The sequence below is a fragment of the Canis lupus genome, chromosome 16 (assembly GCF_048164855.1).
Source record: "Canis lupus baileyi chromosome 16, mCanLup2.hap1, whole genome shotgun sequence".
NCBI classification, from domain to species: Eukaryota; Metazoa; Chordata; class Mammalia; order Carnivora; family Canidae; genus Canis; species Canis lupus.
In genome coordinates, this window is record NC_132853.1 from 18,864,687 (window position 1) to 18,870,776 (window position 6,090).

Consider the following 6,090-nt stretch of genomic DNA (forward strand, 5'->3'; position numbering starts at 1 on the left):
AACATTTACCCTCATTGTACGGTGGGCAGGCCTGGGTACCTCTCACAGACATCCTCCAGGAAGTTTGTTTTGAGGCAGAGAAAAGATTTCTCTCAAAGCAAAGGTTGTCAAGAATTAAGACCCAAACTTCCTCCCAATTTCCTGAAATGAACCTGTCCGCCTGTCCATCTTGCTTCCCTAGCAGATGGGGATTAATATGAATACTCAGGGCAAAACAAAACAAACTACCTTTGTTGAATGACGGGATGAAATTTGGCAGATTCAGTGTGAGGGAATGACCTTGTTAACAACGGGATGGGTGATTGTAGTTCAAGGGAAACACCAAAAGTTCAAGAATTGTGCCTTAGCAGGTTAAGAGCTACCTCTACCTCCATCTCTTAGCTGCTGCTGGGTGCTGCCAATACCATGAAGTCATAGCATGTCTGGAGACAGCGACTCTCTTCCCACCAACGTCTGGGAGCTACCTCATTCTCTTTGGGCTTTGAACAATGGTTGCACAAGACGAGCTTCATTAGACCTCTGAAACTGATGACTGTTCATAACTTTGAGATTGGTTGAGCCCACTAGCCCCTATGCCTGCCAATTTTAGCCACAAACCCAAAGCAGGCACCTCTAATTAGCAGTCTTACATATCCCATTGCCAAATTGATGTGGGTTTCCTACCCCCAATGCTGACCTCACTCCCACCCTGTCCTTGATGTCGTCTGACAACCTTGCACCTTGCACATAGATTTCCTCACTCTCCCAGCATTCCCAACCTGTTCATTCCATGTGTATTTGCCCATGCTCTCCTCCTGTCTGCAGTGCCCTTCTTAGCTTACCTTATTAACCTAAAAAACATCTTTTCTCTGTCAAGACTGAGCTTGGGCATTATGGCTATGAAGATATTCTTTGCTCCCCCTAGCATCGCATCTTCCAAGATTTTTTTCATGTTAACTACTGAATGCAAACCAATCAGATGACACTGGTTTCTTGAAAAAGGAATGCAGTCTTAGACCAAATTAAGAAAGACATGGTATCAAGAAGAAGGTAGGTGAAAATCCTCCTTGTATCTTCTTTACTCAGATTATATCTAGAGCAGTGATTTTCTTTTTTTTTTTTTTTTTAAGATTTTATTTATTTATTCATGAGAGACAGAGAGAGAGAGAGAGAGAGAGACGGAGACAGGCAGAGGAAGAAGCAGGCTCCATGCAGGGAGCCCAATGTGGGACTTGGTCCCAGGATTCCAGGATCACACCCTGGGCCGAAGGCAGGGGCCAAACCGTTGAGCCACTCAGGGATCCCCAAGAGCAGTGATTTTCAAGTGTGGTCCATGGCTTCTTGGGAATCCCCCCAAGCACCCTCATAGGATCCTCAAAGTCAAAACTACTTTCATAATAATACTAAGACTTCGTCGTTCCCACTCTGCAAACATTTACACTGATGGTGCAAAAGCAATGATGAGTAAAACTGCTAGTACCTAAGCATGAATCAAGATAGGGCTTATCACCACCAGCTTACTCATGAATGTCCCTGATGGAATGGCAAAATTACTAATTTTGTTAAATCAAACCTTGAGTATAAAACTATTCTGTACGATGAGCTGAAAAGCACACATAAATCACCTGTATTGCACATACAAGCAGGACAGTTGTCTGGAGGAAAGCACACAATTATTTGAGATGTGAGCTAAACGAACTGCTTTTTATTCATGGAACACCTTTTTTCTGCCGAAATAGTGACTGAGAAACTGGTTAGATCTGTCCTCTGTCATGTTAATCATCCTTCATAGTTTCATTTCCTCTGCAATGTTGCCGTTCATTCATTCATTCATTCATTCCTCAGATACTGAGCACCTCTTATGTATCAAAAATTCCATCTATATCTCCATCTAGGTGAGATTAAGGTGGTTTAATATGCTCCCCCTATTGATCTGAAAAGTTTCTGGAAATGTGTGGAGAGATTTCATTTTAGGCACTCATGAAGACCCGTGGGAATCCAGAAGTCTCTTTTATACCTTTTTTTAGGGAAAAAGTTTTTTTCCCTAAAATTTTCCTATTTATAGACATTAGCCCACATTTACACACAAATACATAACATTTGTTGCTAATAAGTCTGGCTGGAAAATGGCGAATCACTTCGAAAACACTTTTTTTTTTTCTGACATTGTTACCTTTCTATTACCATAAATCTTTATAATCAAACTGGAGAGAGAAGAGGTCCAAGAGAAGAGGTCCAAGGGGCCAACTTGCCATGTCCGCCTCAGCCTCTAGCCCCCAGGCATGAAGGTAAATGAACATTCTCATCCTGTTCTTCGCTTTGGCTGCAGTGTTGATTTCTCTTTGGCTTCGATGCTAGGTCTTTCCCTTGTATACTTGGCTATGTCAGAAACCACTGCTTGAGGAAGCTCACAACCCTTATGCACTGCTGGTGGGAATGCAAAATGGTGCAGCTGCTTTGGAAAACTGTTTTGAAGTTTCTCAAAATGTTAAACATAGAGTTACCATAGACCCAGCAATTCCATGTATATATCCCAGGGGAATGACATATGTTCACAGAAAAAAACTTGTACACAAATGTTCATAGCTTTATTTATAATAGCCACACACACCAAAAGGCAGACAACCCAATGTCCATCCACTGATGAATGAATGAATGAAATATAACATAGTCATACAGTAGAATATTATTTGGTAATAAAAAACATGAAGTACTGATACACCTTGCAAGACAGATGAACCTTTAAAACGCTGTACTAAGTGTAAGAAGCCGGTCACAAAAAGACAAGGATATATTGTACGATTCCATTTACATGAAATATCCGCGGTAGGAGGATCTATGGAGACAAGAAGTAAATTAGCCCAGGGCTGAGAGGGGCAGGTGTCGGCAGGAATGGGAATGACTGCCAATTGATACAGGGTTTCTTCTTGGAATAATGAAAACAGTTTAAAATTAGATTGGGGTGATGGCTGTACAACTCTATGAATACCTTAAAAATGACTGAATTGGGGGCGCCGAGGTGGCTCAGTTGGTTAAGTGTCTGATTCATGATCTTAGCTCATGTCTTAATCTCAGGATCCAAGTTCAAGCCCCGTGTTGGGCTCCACACTGGGTGTGGAGTCTACTTTAAAAAAAAATAAAATAGGGCAGCTCTGGTGGCGGAGTGGTTTAGCACCGCTTGCGGCCAGGGGTGTGATCCTGGGGACCCGGATCGAGTCCCACGCTGGGCTCCCTGCATCGAGCCTGCTTCTCCTTCTGCTTGTATCTCTGCTTCTCTCTCTCTCTCTCTCTGTGTCTCTATGAATAAATAAATAAATAATTTTTAAAAAATAATAAAGTGTATACTGAATTGTACACTTTAAATGTGTGAGTTGTATGGTAAGTGAATTTTAGCTTAATAAAACTACCAAGAAGAGTGGGCAGCCCCGGTGGCTCAGCGGTTTAGCACCGCCTTCAGCCCAAGACGTGATCCTGGAGAGCCAGAATCGAGTCCCACGTCGGGCTCCCTGTATGGAGCCTGCTTCTCCCTCTGCCTGTGTCTCTGCCTCTCTCTGTGTCTCTCATGAATAAACAAATAAAGTCTTTAAAAAAAGAAGTACCAAGAAGAAATCAAATGCCAGGAGAAAACCAAATAAATCTCAGTGTATCTGGAAGGTACCACTTAAACTATCACCAATTTCTAGAAAACTCACCTTCTTGATTAGTTTCGGTTGAAAGGAACAATTATCTTCTCCCTTCAGTGGTGTCTGAAATTGAATTTTTCTACTGGGCTTCTCTTTCTTTACCCCCCTGCCCTCAGCTTGTAATCCTGTGGGGTGGTTCTCACCTTTCTTCAGAGAATCAACCCAAGAGAGGCTAAGACAGTCCAAGGTCACATCTCAAGAACATATACGTCCCAAGTTAAGTCCTTTCTATTGGTTGAAGGCTGCTCTCCCAAAGGTGCAAAGAGATGATAACCAGTTGCCATTAAGTTATACTTGAAAAATATTTTATTCTCACCCCCTCTTAGAAGTCTCAGAGGCACAAAAGGACCTGGGAAAATGAAGTGACTTTAAATTACAAATAGTTTAACTACGTTTTTAACTGGAATGCCCTCAGCTTGTCACCTCTGCCTGATGCAACCTCAACCCGTCATTCCAGTGTGCCTACTGACATTGCCACTCTCTATGTATGCCAGGGAATGAAAAGGGTTGGAGAGCACTAGAGTCTTCTTGGTGTTTTCTGTGACCAAAAGCACTGAACTGAGGTGTCTCTCTGACTCATATATGGCCACCACAATCCAGAAAAAGAGGCTTGATGCTGTAGAGAATGGGCTAATAGCTAAGTGACTTTGGGAGAAGTTACTTAACCTCAGTAAGCCTCAATTTTGTCATTTGTGTAAGAGAGATGAAAATCATAGCTGTCTCCCTGTGTGGTTGTGAGGATCCAATGAGCTATTGCATGGAACATACTTAGCTAGAGCCTGGTACACAGCTAGCACTCAATAAATGTAGTTGCTGTGCTTGTTAATTGCATGTAGTCTCTTGGCACTGGTGGTTGGGGTGAACTTGGGCTTGCAGACTGACTTCTCTCCATATTCTTACACTGATCAGAGGGAACAAACTCATTTTAATATTTCCCGAAAACCTTCCATCGTAACTGAGAAGAGAAAACTGAGAGAAACCAGTCCAAGTGGTCTCTGACATAGCCATGTGATCAATGGCATAGGCTCTTAAAGGGATGACCATTAAATATATATATATATATATATATTTTTTTTTTAAATAGTAAACTTTACACCCAACATGAGACTTGAACTCATGACCCTGAGATCAAGAGTCACATGCTCTACCGACTGAGCCAGCCAGGCTCCCCAAAGAATTTTTTTTTAAAGATTTATTTATTTATTTATTTATTTATTCATGATAGACATAGAGAGAGAGAGAGGCAGAGACACAGGCAGAGGGAGAAGCAGGCTCCATGCCGGGAGCCTGATGCAGGACTCGATCCGGGACTCCAGGACTGCGCCCTGGGCCAAAGGCAGGCGCTAAACTGCTGAGCCACCCAGGATAAAAATTCCCCAAAGAATTTTTAATGAAAAGAAAAATGCCTATGATGTGATGCTCCCAAGAAAAAGTAGTACACAAATTGCATGTACTGTGTGTTCATTTAACAAAGAAACAATCAGACAAACTTGCCTATGTAGAGAAAATCAACCTGGAGAGTCCCTGAAGTATGAATAGTGGTAGTGAAGTTGTGGGTAATTTTTTCTTCCTTCTATTTTTCTGAATTTGTCAAATATGTCTTCGTGAAAAAAAAAACCTCCATGTTTATTTAAAAGACAGCCACCTCAGAATGGATAAGATGAAGCATGGGCCTAATACCAGAGGAAAACCCTTTAGGCATCAGGATAGTGAAGAAGACCCTCTGGGGGCCCATGCTCCTCTGTTTCTCCAAGAGTATAGTTAACCACCTTAGGGTTTTCTGGGGCCCTGTCCAGCCTCAGTCAACCTGTGCTCATCTTTGAGCACTGCCTGTGGGTACCAGTTTGGGCTGGGCCCTGAAATTACATTTCTGGGGACAGAGACTGTGTCTTGATCATCTTGGAGCCCCCGAGGTCAAAAGCAATGCCCTGTGTGTAGTAAGAACACAGTAAGGGTTGAATAGAGAGCATCTCCAGGTTGTTATTTATGACTTGTGACTTGACTTGCCAGCCAAGCCTCTGGGACCAGATGGTACTTACAAAATTCACAGAGTCATTAGTGCACCAGTATGGAAAGAGGCAACTGGGGGATTCAGTTCTCCTAAACCAGCCTCATCATTATCCCCCATATTCTCATTGTTCTGCCGTCCTCTCTGATTAGGAATTACTTTTCAGATGGTGCAAAGATCTCCATTAGCTCAAAGACCCTTATGTTGTGGGGTCTGAATATATGATATTCAATATTACATTTTCCAATCACTATTGTACTTCATTTATCCTGACAGGGCTCTTACTGACAAGAATCTGGCTATGCTGTGGGCCAGCTACATCCCCTACAACTTGACAATTCAACCCTGCAAAGCCCTTCTGATCTAGCTCTTTCCTGGTCCTGGGCTCCTACCCCAGGGCTCCCTCCCTCCTCTTACTTT

At 42.5% G+C, this 6,090-nt stretch overlaps 1 non-coding gene across 1 annotated transcript; it reads right to left on the bottom strand.

Moving 5' to 3' along the window:
* Positions 1–4,755: 4,755 nt before the first annotated feature.
* Positions 4,756–4,828, bottom strand: TRNAK-CUU (transfer RNA lysine (anticodon CUU)). The gene has a single exon. It is a non-coding gene; the product is annotated as a tRNA-Lys (tRNA).
* Between the last annotated feature and the right edge of the window lie 1,262 nt (positions 4,829–6,090).